The sequence below is a fragment of the Varroa destructor genome, unplaced genomic scaffold (genome assembly GCF_002443255.2).
Source record: "Varroa destructor unplaced genomic scaffold, Vdes_3.0 BEIS01000002.1, whole genome shotgun sequence".
In the NCBI taxonomy this organism is placed as follows: Eukaryota; Metazoa; Arthropoda; class Arachnida; order Mesostigmata; family Varroidae; genus Varroa; species Varroa destructor.
Genome location: NW_019211455.1, coordinates 24,191,459 through 24,208,523, shown reverse-complemented (window position 1 = coordinate 24,208,523; position 17,065 = coordinate 24,191,459). Strand labels below are relative to the sequence as shown.

General features: G+C 40.4%; 1 long non-coding RNA gene across 2 annotated transcripts in view; it reads right to left on the bottom strand.

Annotated features, from left to right (window-relative positions):
• Positions 1-634: 634 nt before the first annotated feature.
• The window catches only part of LOC147757555 (uncharacterized), a 31,173-nt gene continuing 14,742 nt past the window's right edge, over positions 635-17,065 (bottom strand). The window contains exons 2-4 of one of the 2 annotated variants that reach the window (XR_015320651.1): positions 4,308-4,353; positions 3,032-3,089; positions 635-1,353 (exon numbers count right to left, since the gene is read on the bottom strand). This is a non-coding gene — a long non-coding RNA (uncharacterized LOC147757555). The remainder of the gene's footprint in view (positions 1,354-3,031; positions 3,090-4,307; positions 4,354-17,065) is intronic. The other variant, XR_015320652.1, reaches the window with a different exon arrangement.

Sequence of the window (17,065 nt, the reverse complement as noted above, 5' to 3'; positions counted from 1 at the left end):
TGTCCAAAGATTATAAATGGCTTTGTTCTATAGTTTAACCTGTCTATTCGATTCACAATAATCTTCGACGAGAAATCTTGTCGTAAAAACAACCAATACGTGGCGGCCTTTTACAGCGATAATTGTGTTCTGGCAATTTAAATATAAAAAAAAGTAAATTACTCGTTTTTTTTTTTTTATACATTATTATTATTACGGTATGATCGGTTTTTACTTTTACCCGTTATTTGATAAACTCATTCGCAGCTACGTTCACAGACGCGGTCTGCGTATAGCGTCTTTTTGGCATGAGACCGGCTAACTGAAATGACTTTCTACCTTAGAGTTAGTTCAGCTACATAATTATAATTAGGATGACTAATTAACCCTTTTGCTAAGTTCGATAAAAATGTATATTTAATGTATAGATGTCAAAAATATGAAATGACTGGATTGAAAATTAGAATATAGTTACGGAAAGTAGTGCTCTTATTAAAAAAGTAGTGCTCTTATTAATAAAAGACAAGATCTGTATCGATATCGTTCAGGCACTCTTATGTACGTCTTACGGTAAGGGACAGCTTCGTAAATTTAGATCTCAACGAACGTCTACTCCGAACTTGAATAAAGCACACATACATAAAGTTTTTGCAAGAGTTTTTAATTTCGTACAATGTTGCGCATGTTAACATAGAATTTGCGACAAATCAATTGATTGATTCCCATCCACATTTAGAGAGACGTTATGTGACATAGCAATCATTTTGTTCCTTCTCAATCAATACTAAAAGATATGTTTTTACATAAGATATATACTAATAAGGGAAAGTTATCCATGAATTTTTCTCATTCTATTAGTTTATTGAATGCATAAGAGATTATGACTTCTACGGCAATGGTCGGACTTGCATTTTATTTAATTCATAAGGCATCCCTATGGTTCTTCAAACGAATAGTGACATTATGCGAAAACTCGAAAGGCCGACCATTGAACCCGACAAACCATATGGGCTATATAAAATTCAACGCTTATATCGAAATCTTTGATGTTGATATTATCTACGCAAAATATAGGGTGATGGGCTACGATCAACGGCTATTAAGCGTCCTCTTTTTGTTCCGTTGACCTTAGTGTAAGATTAGTATAGTTGTGATCGTTCTGGGCAAGTATATTTACACTTCCGTTAAGTTAAAATGTGACCTGTGATGTTCTTACTCTTGTTACTTTTGAAATGTCTGTCGTCTTCAGAAGTGTCCGTGTGTGGAGACGGCCCCATCCAGTTTAATTGTCCGGCGAATGTACATTTTGCCGACTGTTGGGCAGTTGCCTGCTGACGCTATATTATAGTCCCAGCAATTATCGGTCCTTGTGTCCTAAAAATAAGGAAAAGCCATGAACTCTTACCAATAGCTGATGCTGTTTTGCGTGAAAATACAGAAAGCAATTGGTTGTCGTTAGTTCGCGGGTCCATCGGAGATATAATGACGGCACAGGCTGGTTAGGTGCTTTGTAGCCAGTGATGTCAGGGCCACCTACCCGACTCCTACTTCTGATTACAGATGTCTGAAAACACGCGCCGATCACCCGCACTAATAAGCGTAAGGTAGCAGAGTGAACAGCTACGGAGGCTACTAGTAGTAAGCGAAATGCTTCGAGTTGTCTGTTATCCAGTTAGATAGGACGACAGTGATGAGGCGAAACGACGGATGATTCGCGAGACAGCAGCTGCCTATACTGGTGCGTGCATGGTGTGACTGGGACGCGAGGACTGAGGCCACGAACTAGCCTGGGGGGCCTGATTTGCAACGCGACCCTCCTATTTGTTTCTGAGAAGGCTAAATGCCGACGTCTAGCTAGAGGGAGTTGAACGCGGTAATGGTAATACTGCTTCTGGTATTTTGACAGGCTGCACTGAGGAGAGAGGGGTAGAGGAATACGACCTCTTGAAAGCCTCCTGTCCTCTAACTCTAGAGGCCGCCCTTTGTGCTCACTCGCGTACCTGTAACCAAGGGCTTCCTCTCCTTTCCGATTGGTGTGGGGTATCTTTGTTCTCGGAACCCACCGTTGATTTTTTCGCGCCGCTCTCCCGCGTACGCTTTGCGTGAAACAACGATGATCACGACGGTGGTGACTACTGCTTCTGGGTTGCGGGCCTGAAACCGTCTCTCTTTCTCCCATAGGATTCAACAGGCTTGATTGGTAAAACCGACTGAGCTTGCGTGCTGGCTCAAAGACCAGTTGTAAGTACATCATACCCGCTATCATAAAGTAACCACCGAACCGCAAATAGAGTTGTAGTTGCCATGCGCCCAGTAAAAACCACTCCAACCCTGTCTACATAAGCAGCATAGCTGAATATAACGAATTAGCGAAAGAAGAATAGAAGACAGTTACAATAACTGTGTCGCCGAGGCCTTGGTAGATAAGTAACGAAAAATAGCCAAAGCGAACGACCCTAAACATTTCCAAAGTTCAGCTGCATATACTCCGATGCTCCTAGAACACAGAACTCATATATGCCCTCAAATGCAGTTAACATGAGAGGTGTTTATGCATTGACCTATATTTTATTACAGAAATAGTGCCCATTGAAACACTTTCGCATTATCAGCATTTTTTTTTTGCGTCCTGATTAGCGCGAACGTAGTAGACCATTACATATTCGGTTACCGCAATTTTTGTCATCACGCGTTTCCGGTACGTTTATAATGATGACCCTATGCATACGACTGTAACTTAAAAACATCTATCCTGTTTTGCATTGTTTAACATTGTGTAGGTACCTGTTTCTCTCTGGAAAAATGGACATGCCGAAATTTGTACGATTCATGTGAAAATATATAGGCTGCATAGTCGACACAATGTATACACCGGGAGGCGGGCGATTATGAATGAAGAAGTGTTTAAGTAATAAATTAAAATATGCTTATTCATCCTCCATATCCAAAATGATCTTCGATTAATCAGCTAGCCTAGATTAGGTGAAAGCTTCGTGAATTATTTCAGTCATCATTGAACGTCACATTCAGAATTACGTTTGAAATTACTTACTAACAGCTGATCTTAATCATAACCGTTAGGTCTGATCTATTTCGTTCGCTGATGGAGCCTGTAGAAACGGAGGCAATGGGTAGAACGAGAAAAGGAACAGTAGGTATATCGATGTGATTCGTTTTTGATTGCTTAGGATTCAAAGACTGTTATCTTTAACTGACCATTGTGCAAAACGAGAGAATAGGAAAAATGGCCGTGCACACCGTAAATAGGGTGTGTATTTAAAATATATATATATATTGCAGTGACTACGCTTTCACTTGTAAAACACCTCACCCTTATGACGGCAGAAAGACCCTTGAATGCTATGCCGTATATATATATACTGTTACGGCATGTTTTATATATATATATAATGGTTAACGTTCATTTTGCCTTTTGAGTCTTCTTCTTTCATAAAGTAAAAAATTGGAAATGATAAGTAGACGAGGATTAGTTTTTGATCAAACAATATATCCAAAAATTCAGGCAGATCACTATACGTAACTTGTAATTAATCGAACAAAAAGATGAGTTTAAAAACAACGGAGCTGTTCGAGCTATTGATAAACAACGACCTGGACCAAGAAAAACATTAACGGGAAACCGAAAAAATCATTGCGAATCTATGTGAGTTAATCAAGTAGTTGTAATTAACAAAGCTGTATTTCTTCAATTACGATAATTCGGAGAGATGAAAACAATGTCGTCAAGAGTATTTCGAGACACGTGAATAGGATAAACTTTTCAGGGAAAATGATTAATTTAATTTATTGTAGGAATCTGGTTGTGAAAATGGCGAATCTTATTTCCAACGGGGCAAAATACCTGTACGCTACTATTATAATATAAGGGTATATATATATAGAATATGTTGTTGCAATGAACTTTTTTCATGAGGATCTGAGAGTCCATACGGCCAATGGCACTGAAAGCTCTAAGAGCTCCAATCGAAATAGCATGTGTCGTAACATTCAGTTAAAGGATTATTATTGAATTTTGTGAGTTACCGTCTCACAGAACAACGACAAGAGGGTTGAACCCTGTGTGGATTTTTGTTATTAGCAATAAATCACATTTTGAAAAGAAAGAACGATTAGAAAATGATGATCGGTTAAATAGTGTATACGTTTTTTTGGCACAGCGTTGAAAAACTATTCACTGCGAGGTTTGCGTTAATGTGTGAAAATATGATATGGCGCCATAGTTGAATGTCTTCTAAATATTACTGCTTTCGAAACCTTGACAGCGATTACTGTGAATAGTGAAAAATAGGCAAATAAATTTTACTTACCTCGAATTAATAGGTTGACAAGGAATCCCCGACGATATCGTCACCCCTGTAAAAAAAAAAATCAGCACTAACATGCATGTGGTATCGCTCGTCAAAAATACGTTTTGCTCACACAATTGAACACTCAACAATGCTCTTGTCAAAAATGTTGGCTTTTCTTTTGAACGCTCCGCTCTCGTTCAACAGTCGTCGATGTTGTTCGACGTCACGTTCGATTTTGCTAAATACGGAATTGTTTAATATGAAACGAACGTTTTTCACAGTGACCTTGTATCATCGTTCGCTTCTCTGAAATTTTAGGCAGCTGAATTTAGAAATGGCTTACAGTTATGATCACTATTGATAGCACCAGAAAAGTTCTCCAGATAGTGTCAGATGACCCTTGAATTGAGATTAAAGAAGTAGTAGTAGTAGAGTTTGTAGACATCTCGAAAGCCCGTGCCTTTTAGCTCTGACCGGAAATTTAAGCACGCAAAAACTGGTTGCACGTTCGGTGCCGTGTTTAGTTTTCCACTAAGACATCGTTTTTTACTTCAGTGTTCGCCATAGCAGTGAACTAGCGCTCTGCAACCCACCGTATTTGCCAAATGGGTCTCCCGGCGATTTTTTCGCAAGGTCGCTTAAGGTTTCGCGCAAAGGATAGAGAAATTTCTGTCGAATGAAAAAAGGATCATATTCGTAAAGACGTGTCTCCCAGGCCGAAACGCTAACTACCACTTAGATGGATTGAAGACACGAGAGTATGGCTAGAAAAAGTGTATAAGAAGACAAGGTTGAAAAATGAAAGAACATTTTTCAGAAAAAGATTTGCCTCTGTTTAGGATGCTAGGGGGTATACTACCTATGTATGCATTCAAAAGCATAATGAAATAAGAACAACTTGAAGGAGGTACATATCAGTCGGGAAAAATGTTTTAGACCAATAAGGAGTAGATAATATAGTAAAATTATAGGGAAAGTTCAAAATTGCAAAAAAAAAAAAGCTGGTTCCAACTGGTACTGAACCGAGCCTACGCGATGAGCGCTTAGTAATGTTATGCGGAGTAAGAAAGCTTAATCAAGATAGAAAAAAGTAGATCAGGAAAAACGAGAGGGAATAACACTTACCAGGATAACTGTTTACTCACATGTCGAACGCGACTAGTAAAACAATATGTCCTGTAAATTTTATCGTGCTCGATATCTAAGCTCACACCTGTTTTTCTTGTCGACGACTGTAATCGGCGGAGGTTTGTTATTTGTGCCCACTTGTCGTACGAAATTACGCAATTGGCAGAATATTGAAAAGCAGCGACTTAGATAAAATAAATCAACTTTTTCAAAATGGAGGAAGAGGGCTCGAAAGGAACAATACTTAGTAACTACAGAAGAAAGCCAATGGCACCGGTTCTATCTCCAAGTCTTCGACGATTTCGTAAATTTTACGAAAATATATTTAGTCCTCTGGTAAAAGAAAGCTATATTCAACGCTGTTATCGGAAGAGGATTTTCTCAAACGGACCAACTCTGCTACAGGAAGCTTGCTACGTTTGCGTACGCCCATCAGTCAGGTGGTGCTACTTCGATAGACGACTGTGCAAGTGGGACATCTGCAATAGTCTGAGAGGACGTATTGCCGAAAAGCGAGTTCAGCGCCGTGATCCTTGGTATTGGCTATATACAGATTTGATACCGGCTGGCTGAATACTACAATTCAGTATAGGCTGTTTCTATCGTAGCTCTACACCGCACGTACAACTGAACAAAGGTAGACGAGTTTCTGTATGTGAGCAAAAGGCTTAATTTTCGTTCTTGAAATTATTGTTATTTCCGTTTGACGTTCCTTAATCATAACGTGACTGTTTGGGCGCACGTAGTGAATAGAAAGTTGTTTAACAATAATATTTATCATTATTTACTTTCGAGTTTGCAATTTGCTACGTTTTTACAAGTCATCTTTGGCCGGTTTTGTTTTGATTGAACTAGTAGGTAGTTAATTATAGGAACACGCTCAAAAGTGCACGTTAATTGCACACACGAGTGCTCTTTTTCTAACTAGGCCAGCGAAAAAGCCAAACTTTAATTTTTATTTCTATAAATCGAAATCGTCTAACTTTGTATGTTATGGACTAGTTATTTCCGCAGTGTAAAATTCAGGCAGTTCTTATTGTAACTCAGTTGTTAGTGACGACTGATATATGATTGGCTATGTGGATGCGGAAGAGATCAGTACCCGCCCCGAATAGCTGCCGTCATTCTGTAGACACACGTTTGTTGGCTGAATTGGAACATATTCGATCCATTCTGAAATGGCGGGAGCAATGCGTCAGAGTCCTCTTTGTAGATTTCCGAACGATATTCGATGTGGCACCAACGGCGCAGATTCCCCTTAAACTTGGTCAGCCGTTTTCTTCTTTATAAGTGATACGAGACAAGCTTCAGAACATAGATTATGCTGCTCGCTACATGTGACAGAACCCAAGCGTCTGGCTCCTTTCCTTCCTGATATTATCAGGCGTCGGCCTACTTAACTCGGTGCGATGCTCCATTCAAAAGGCCTTGTGGTGTTTATTAGGAAAAAACAGTTATCTCTATCAGTGAAACTTGTATAACCTGTATGAGCATTGAAAAAGCGAAAATTAACGTTTGAAAGATGAACACATAGAAATGCCGACGGTGCACGTCACCGACCGTTTGTTTGCGGTGTCGTGTCATCCATCATGTACTAGTTATACGCACATGCATTTTTGGTGCCAGTTTCACGCTGAATTTTGACGGAGAAAGGAAGAACGAGCTACGTATTTTGTATCGTGACCTATGGCCATGATCGGTACAGAGCGGTGAATTTGTTTTGGTGAAGCGGTAGCGTGGTCTGTGATCAGTCACTTGAAGAGGCTACTGGATCTTCGTGTGTACCTCTCAGTGATCTTGTCCACTGTCCCCGCTTATCGAAAAATGAGCTCAAGCATAGATCTACGAATAGGAATTGCGTCCTCTGATGATTACGGTGAACAGCTTTACTGAATCAACTACCCGACCACGGAACAGCTCTGACATGTGATTGTTTGTTAAGCTGAGCCACTAGTGCTAGCTGTCGCTTTCTACATATCAAGCATTGCGATCTACATTCACTGATCGAAACGTAATGATGTCTGCAAAATTCAATCCGCTCATGTGGTACGTGTTGACCCTGAAGATTGTTCACACCGTTGTCACTGAGTAGCAGACTATTTCATGAAGGACAGCACTAAAGTGATCACGATAACTGGCAAACAATTCAAGCTTCCACTGAAAGCAGCGCTGGCTCCTTCTTTTTTTGATCGGAAAATAACCTCAACGGTATTATTATGATCTGGAATAGTCCCACCGGCTAGGTTAGTGTGATACGTCGTGCTTCAGCACACCGAGCACAAGTTATCGTCATCTATAAATGGTAGTTGGTGATGCTACTACTATAGTTGTTATTGTACGCACCTACGTTGATACGTGCTAGCTTATACAATATAGGCGGTTCCCCCTACTATGTAGCCGCTGTCTATTCTACGATATACCTATGTATGAATTCGATGACCTATTCGTGTTCGGCAGACGCATGTCTTGGCAGCTAGTCTACTGGCTTTGGTCGGCCAGTCAGCCAGCCAGCCAGCCATTTACAGCGTATAGATACATATATATTACATATAGTATGTATATGTAAGCTATATAGTCGCAAACATAGTTTGCTTGAGAGTTTATAGCAGGTTTAGTTAAGACGTAGGCAAAGTAATGCTATCTAAATTATAGTTTAAATACGTTGACACAGAGCGAATTAATTTTCGTCAGTGTGTTTGCCCGTCTGCGCGTTGTTCTCTAGTGCTAGTCTAATATTCAATGTTAAAATATCGATGTATTAGATCGAGCTCGATAGGACGAGTGGACAGGCCTTATATACATATTCCTACTTTGTAACGTTCCTGAGATTAGGTAATCGTTCTTCTCAGTTCGCGGATTAAACGATCAAGAAGTTGGTTATGTATCGTTTTTCAAATGTCTATGGCAATCAGCAATCCGTATCAACCTGATACATCGTCGACATGCACTCGTGAACCCAACAAAAACATTATCTTCCTTTATTTCAACAACATTATATAAATATGGCATATGTAATGCTGGTAGTAGGCCTCTTTAACCCAATAATACAGTATCTATTTCAAACATGACTTTACTAGCTGACCCGTAAATACCATAGTAATTAAGTATCTTGCACTGCACGTACCATTAAAGTTATGATGCACGACAGTTGGTCATCGTCTGCAATTTGCAAGCAATCACATTCGTATTAGATGACTGAACGGAATTAGAAAAACGACGGTAGGGATATTCCGCCAGCTGGCATTTTCCCTTAAAATCACCCTATTACGCCGGTGTAACTATGTCTAGAGCATAACATTTGTGTATTATCCTACATTTAGGCAAACGGAAAACCTTTTAGATAAAAGTGGATTTCTCAAGAATTCTCAAAAAATCAATAGTGATATTTTTGCAGTTAGAGGGACTCGTCTCAGACGGACAGACAGAGGTCGTGCATACCATTTCAACACATCCAATACGTGCATTTGTAAATCACGCTTATTTATTCCTATTATTTAACTAAGCATTGCAATTCTATTGGAAAAAGTGGACAGGTAAAAATTATTACAGTATTTATTTGCAGTGCTGATTCAGTTAAGGATGGGGTAATCTACAATATCTATTAGAAGTTACTCATAATATTAGCTCCTTAGATTGCTCCAAGAAACCAACTTATATTTCGATACTTTTTACAAACTTGCTGTGCTTACATTGCATATATGAAGCAACAAAAGCTTTCGATCGCGCTTTATGAGTATATTTAGATAGGGAACTGACACGTACCGTCGTCTCGACCTTTCGGGACACGTAATAACATGCGTGCTTTTCTCCCTAGAATCAAGTAAATATTGATTGAGTACCTCTGAGAGCAAGGTACGTCGTTTGCTGGGTACGAAATTCTCCTCCGTAATTAAATTGAGTGCTTTTACGTAAACGAATAACTTTTGAAATTAATTGACGTTTTATTGGCGTTATAGTAAACTACTTTATTAAATTTTAAGCAAATTGATTTGTCCAAGTGTCCAAACTGGACGAGCGACATCATTTGCGGCTGTTAATAAAATCTATGATCGTTACGTTTATACACCTGGAAGAACGTAAACGTTGAAGGCATGCCAGCCTATAATATTTTTTTAATTATTCGACCAGTACATTATGTAATCGTTCGATAAGTTAATTGATTTTTCTGATGAATTAATTGAATTCAAGTGATAGTACCTTTGAACAAGTGGCACAAGAGGCTTTACGCTTCGAAAATAGCTTTAGATTTTGAGGTTCTGCTGACGTAAAATCAAATTACAGTCCCGACGTTCTTAAAGTCCGCATTGTCTTCGGACAATCATTGATCGGCATTTGATCATTTTCGCGCAAATATCTCTCTATCAATCCGCGTGTTAGCTAGCCAGTTAACGATCTTCCATGCGGAACGTGCAAAACCTCGTTACATCAGTAAGATACTCCGATTGTACGTAACATGCAGCTACTAAAAGTTTCTAGCTCAAAAGTCAGTATATGTCTAAATAGAGTCTCGATTTTGTTCTGTATTTTAAAGGCTTAGATATGAAGCTCGAGGAAACGCCCGTTTTTTATCCTGTTTTGTTTTGTCTTGCTTGGCCGAAGTGATTTCTGTAATACTTGCTGTAACAAGTTATTTTCACAAGAACTACTCGTCCTCTCTTGAAAGAAACCTCTTTACTAGTCTGTCGTTTATCTCATACTGTACGTGTGCGCATTGTTGAGAACTTGCACTTCGTTTTTCTACCTAGTCATCAACTTCTAGTGAAAGTGTGTCTCACAGAAGATTACTCACTCGTTGTATATATATATATATATATATATACTTCACTTGTATAAATTAATGTAAATCCTAGTAGTTAGGCTATACGTAGAACAAAAGGCAAAATATAGAAGCCATTCACTGTTTCATTAGTTCAGGTTCCCATCTTTCTGTAGCCATAGGACCCTTAACAAGTTCATAAGGGCGAAATAAATAAAGAGATCGGTAAGGAATTGTTGTAAAAATGCAGACTTTTCCGCCGACTAGGTTTGCTTCGATACGCATTGAACTTCATCTCAGCAACAGTTCGCAAGAACGTTCCAAGCGAGGATTAGATCTATAATCTACGCTGCTCTGGATAAAAAAGGGAGTAGTATGCTAAACTGTGTTTCAAAAAAACAAGAAAGTATGCTGGAACTGCTGTCAATCTCAAAAGCCGCCGCCACCGTACGGATGCCGTGTTACATAGCCACCAATGGTTGACCTAAACGTATCTCGACTACCTACAAACAACGCAGTAGATTTAACGCAATCAGTAAAAGTAAGTTTTGATCATGATAGCCCTACATATGTCGTCTGTTGTACAAATAGAGGATTCGAAATTTTATACTGACGTCATAACAATACCTGCTAAACTCTATTATAGGCATGTTGTTATCGGGGCATGCACTAAGTTTACATACATATATTATGGCTGCTTCAAGACTAGTTCATTTAGATTTAGGTTGGCTTTTAATCTTATTGCGTATTTAACGGTGTCTCCCCAAGAAAGGTGTGTCCCCGTACTCAGACGGCCGCTATCTTGGGGCTATTTACATCATCTTCATGAGGTATAGAGACGTGGGTATTTCCCATGTTCCCAGTCCATTAAAGCAATGCCATTGATTTTGAAGTGAACAAAAGTTCTGGCATGATCTTGTATTAGGGAAACCTCGATTTTTTAAGGAACTCTATCCAAGGTTCATCATTCCGCAGTAAAATGCACATCTCTCTTGTGTGTAGTAATTGAGAGCTATGTTGTCTAGCTTAGGATCGGGATGGATGCTGGGACGAGCTATGTGTGAACATCTATAAGCGTATGTCTACGTGCCAAATAAGCTACTTATCATCTGTTCTGACCTCCCGGTAAAACTAAAACAACGGTAATCGAGGTTAATGATCATATTGTTAAATTATTTGTCGGTCTATTGAGAAAACTTCTAGTATATTGGCTACCCAGATTAAAATGTACCTATTTTTTTTTTCTAATCAAACTAATTTAGGGTGTGTTAGCGTTCTTACGCATCAATAAAAATGATGCATACACCTATTGTTAATTGCATAGTCTTTTTCTTATGTCATTCTCTTCTGTCGGCCTGGTAATACAGATGGCGTCCAACGTTCCCTATGGCCCGCGAGCAATTGTGTGATACACTTCAGGTCCCTTCAACTTTTTCGGATGTCTTTACCAATGCTGAGGTTCCCATACGTGCGCCGGTAGATAATGGTAAATGCATTTTCTCAATGAAAGTGGCGCTACCATCCACATGCAGTTTGATCTCGATACGATACAATAGGAGAGCTCGCACGTCGTCGTCGCCCACTTTACTACCGATGCGTAGCGTATTAAAGCGGTACTGTGTATAAGTGTGTTTCGCTTACGATTTGTAACACAGAAGTCATAAATCTTCTTTTGTTTGTCATCTTTAAAAAGGCACTGTCGTATGGGCAAAAGGTAAGTTTGTTGTGCATGGTCAAAAAAGGACTATAATGTTCACCGTTAGGATTGGATCTGGCGGATAGAAAGAAGCCCATACGTGGTAATAGCGAGTCATCGTAGTCGATTGTGATCAATGGAACTTTCTATCCCTGCTTCCAGTGCCTCCGATCGCATTTTTTTGAGGCGGCAGCTTTTGTCTTTCCTTCGTTTCCTATACTCGTGGCCTTTCGCGGTCTCACTTCAGATCGAAGATGCGAGGTACTGAACGTTTAAGTTCTTTTTTCTTTGGTACCCTCTTGTCAACTTGAACTTTTGTGTCCATATTCTCCTTAGCTGTTCAAGCTTTGCCGACTTTTTCCTGGGTGCCTGTATCATGCGCATATGAGGTCGTGTAAAATATGCGTATTGTATTGTGCAACGGTATACCATGATCGGTAGCGACAGTTACAGATCATGTGTACACGTAGCGTGGCCTGCAGCGTGAGCTGGCGGCGAAAGCTTTCTCTCGCCCCACCAAATCTTCCGGATGTGTTAAAACAACAACAACAATAAAGACGCTGGAGGTGTCGACGATCCGTTTTAGTACTACTATTACTATCGCAACTGCCATTTTACCGGCAGAATTTGTAATAGCGCTTCGATTGCACCGTGTTAATCTCTAACAAACGCTTACAGCTGCTTGACCATACTTCAATTAACCCCACTAGCCACACAAGGGCAGACGTAGCGACGGTGATTGGCTAGTGCTAAAATTTGATAGATGAAAGAAACGAAGGCAGAATGGAAAGACGCTATCCGCGCACCATTCGAATGCGTCAATATCACTATGTTTAACAGCACTACCCTTCACTTAGGCACGGACGCTATGCGTATGCGGCGCCGCCTGGGTTAAAGGGCTGAGTACTGACACTTCTGGCCCCGGCTTGCTTTCTCTCTGTGACTTTGCGTGTGTATGTGTGTGTTTGAATGTCATTCCTTCCTCTCTGATACAGAGACACACCCACGCACCCTCTCCTTAACTTATCTCGCGTCCTCATTACTTTCTACATCTGCACAGACCCTGACAGGGCCGGCCATAGTAACGCAGTCAAGCAGCCTACATTCGTGCATTTGTGAAGTCAAGTCATTGATTCGGTCGCTCGTTATTAGTGTCTACTCCAGTGTCTACCGACTTTCCTTGTTTCAACCTTTGTAGCATTCGGCGCATCTTTCCCTGGTTCACTCCCATGTCAAAACCCATTAGATTTCCTTATTTTTACATATAGAGCGAGTCTATATATACAAACTGACTACAAGAAGGCTAGCGACGCTAACGGGTACCTACACATCTGCATCTACATTATACATTATTTAACGAAGGAACGAGCTCTCTTCTAACGACTAAAGTTCGTACGTACCACCACACAGCAGCGCCGCCGCCAAATCAACTCTATGGGCTAAAACTGCACACTACTAAGGGGTTAACTTGAATGCGCATTCAGGAAGGCTGAAGTTCGGAACCGGTATTTGGACAAACTTCAAAAGACAAATGGATTTTATTTGTATGACGACAGGCAAGAGCAGTTTTTCACATATTGGCTTTTTATAAAGATAGTTTGGTGTATATTTATTTCGCTAGCTAGAAACTACAGCAAATCTGCCAGGATTCCACACTGAGGCATGGAGACACTTGCAACAACTTTGTTTACCATTCAGCAATTGATATAATGGTTTTAAATTGACTACCTATTGCCGGACCAGATGTCATTTTTAGTTGGGCTAGCATAGAAGCAGCATGTAAGCAAAGCTTCTAATAATGCTGCATTTAAAATATAAAACATACGTAAAAATGGCCGATGACGAACACCTAATAAGAAGGTTCAGAATGTAAATCTCAAATCTATATAAATTATCATAATAGATGTGAGTTTAATCCCAGACGAGTAGAATCCTTATAGCTACGCGTTATCTTAACGAGTAGTACACGTATTTTTCTAATTGTAAATAAACTTCATAGTAATTCTTCGTTTGACATGGTGTCTAGTTTTTGTAGGACATGTTTGCGGTTGGCGAACTCTTAAACTCAATAGAATTAACCTTTCGTGAACCCTGTTGGGAAGATATACGCGTTAGAACTATTTATTGAACAGGTAAAAAGCTACGTAGCTAAAGTACGCTAAGGACTTACATAACTTATTGAAGGCGCCGGTTTCGAGGGGCTACATTTGGTCCTTCTTGAAGCGTCAAGCTGCTAAAATATTCATTATTATGTTTAGCCCAACTTATTACACGAACTGTCAGCAATTATACCTATGAAACCCGAAACAGCATTATTTAGTTATAGCAATGCTACTGCTTCTTTATAGGGCTCGGTATAAGAAGAAGGAAAATCCTTAGACTCACCTGAACTACTTTCAATTATTTATGAATAGAGTTGCTCCAGGAGAGTGCGAAAAAGCCGCCATAACTCCTATCCCCTTTGCCTCATCGGCTTAGTGCGTATTTAAATTTGCACAATCTGTTTTTTCAGCATATTTATATTACCCATCTTAGATGATTTGCGGTAGCTTGTCTTTCACTGGTAATTACCATGATGCGTCATGGCCTCCCCTCATCGGCGGGGATCCTAGCACCAGCTTATCGTGCTTCAGTCGGAGGTGCCTCTCCTGGCTGTCGAGCACTTCATATGCACGCATGCATGTGAGTGCATGACAGACCTCGTTCTGTTCCTCCGTCTTCGTCATGCCCATTGTCGTTTTCATCTTTGCTTGCTTCCTAGCCTTCCGCATTTTCGATGCGTTCCTTAATGAGCTTGCCAGGAACCGCACTTAGTTCATGGAAGCTTACTAAGGCTTCTTCACCTCGCTTCATCCACGTACTGTTTCCACATAAACATACGTCCTTGTCATACAGCGACGCACACATACGGCTCGCACGTCTGTACTCAGTGCATGTAGACGTTCGTTGACGATGCGCCTTGTTGCCAAGAACAAAGCTTGGAGTGAGCTATCCAATGCAGCCCAAACGGCGTTTTTCCAGAAGCAACGCGTGGAGAAAGGTATACATGACAGTAGTATGGAAAGAGTACGGAACAGGACGATTGTGTAGAGAACTTCAAACAGTAAACGAAACTCACGCATTTTGAAGAGGAATGCATTAAATGCGACGTTAGAGGCTGCAGGAAAAAGGGAAATGGAAAGTGACAGTGGAAGGGTCGCTTCTAAGTGAGTGAAAAAAGTGATGCTTCTTTTTCGTGGGACGTAAAAAAAAGAAGTAGCATTTGTATATAGTGGCTCTGAGCGCGTATAACTCCTACTTCTTAGTGGCGCCTCATTCCCACATACGGATAGATACGTATGTGTATGTATATGTACATGCACAGTTGCATAAGCTCACATGCTTGCATAGCGTCCCGCTTCTTGCTTTTCTAAATTCTCTTGAATGCCGACAGACTCTCGCGCTGCGAACGAAAAAGCTATTTTTGCTCGGTCCGCGCCCTGTATGGCGCTATGTGTTGCCGCCCTTCCAGTTCATTCCTAAGGGACTGATATCGACCGTACTCGAACGATGTTGAAGTAAGACACATACACCCCGAAGCGAAACGGGTCCTGTCACCGTTCGAGCTGGCACCGTTGCTATTGTTGGCGGTAGCAGGACGCCATGACCCATATTTTTTGCCACTCCCCTTTTGTGTTTCGTTCGTCAGGGTTGTGAAGTAGCGCACAGATGACCAGCCAGTAGTAGCTTCATGCGGTGCTAAGCACTCGGTCTCTCATTCTCTGAGAGGAGTCCCAGGCTGCGAGAGGAAAAAAGGTTTGATGCTTGCGGACGACAACGAAGAAGAGGAAGTGCTGCTGCTGACGTGCGATGGGGAGTAGACTGAGAACAGAAGCACAAGACAAATTTATCTCTACTTTAAAACGAATGAACTTCATCTAGGCTTGAAACGGAACAGGGTGATGACGAGCAGAAGAGGATTGCGCTCCAGAACCCTATATGCGAAGGGACACTATGAGTGGCAGCGCGAAACTTGCCATCTACCCAGACAAAATAAAAACAGCCAAAATGACGAAAACGCTCAAAACCACGCGTGGTACGATGAAATAAAGAACGCTACTTATGGTGAGTGAAAATGGTTGAAATAGCTCCCCGGCAAGACAACTCCGCAAGGCAGTTCCTCATACGAGCGTAATCGAAGCGATCCTTCAAGCGGGATATAGCCTTACGTAACGGCACGGATGCACTTGCAGTGAACTTCAAAAATTATGTAGATGAATAGAAAAAACTAGCTGTCAGGTAATTGACACGTCACAGACTCATTCATCCAGAGTGATGAGTCTAATTTCTAATACTATGGACGTTTAAACATCAATAAGCTGGTTTGTGCCTTATTCCCGTATTGATCTTTATACTGGATTTGCATTCCGATGTCTCCTATATCCGCTGATAGAAAATTAAGCTCCAATGCTTTGTTTAATTTTCAGGCTTATTGTTAAACTACCGTCGGCTGTAATCAATATTTAAAGTCAAAACTCTTTTTTTAGCTATTAAACTAACGAACGATGCGCTCTCTTTCAAAATATGCTATTATAACCTAAATTCAGTCTTACCGGGAGGACTTTTCGTACCTTGTACATATCCGGCCCCGATGACTGGACGAATCCCAAATTAGATATCCATCACTGAAAAAGTATTCGTATCAAGTCGATAATTATACAAAAGGAGGAATGGTGTTATTAATCACTGTAAAAAATCACGATCACTATAGCTATAGCGATATACAGACGTCAAAGCAAATCATTTGAAAGGTCACACTTCTATCAAGATAACAAAAGCCTCTGTTTCTTATCGCCCTCTTTGATAAGTTTTTTTCTAATACAGAAGAGCCCGCTTCAAACGCCGTTAATCGGCTCCGTTATTCACTCGTAAGCGCTTTTCCTTAAAAAATGACCAGTAATAAAATAAAGCTATTAGAGACATACATATGGTCAATCAGAATGAAGTCTTCGGTGATCTCAAATAAACGTAACAGTAACAGTTAGAGCAAAACACGATTTAATTTTGTGTAAGTTATTGTTAACTAGAATACTAATTGGTTTTTGAATGCGGCTGGAATTATTGTCGAACTCGTAACGAGTTATACATGACGTACACGAACGAAATGAGGTAAGGTAAATGGGTACTACTAATTGCAGCCAATATTATAAGTGCTAA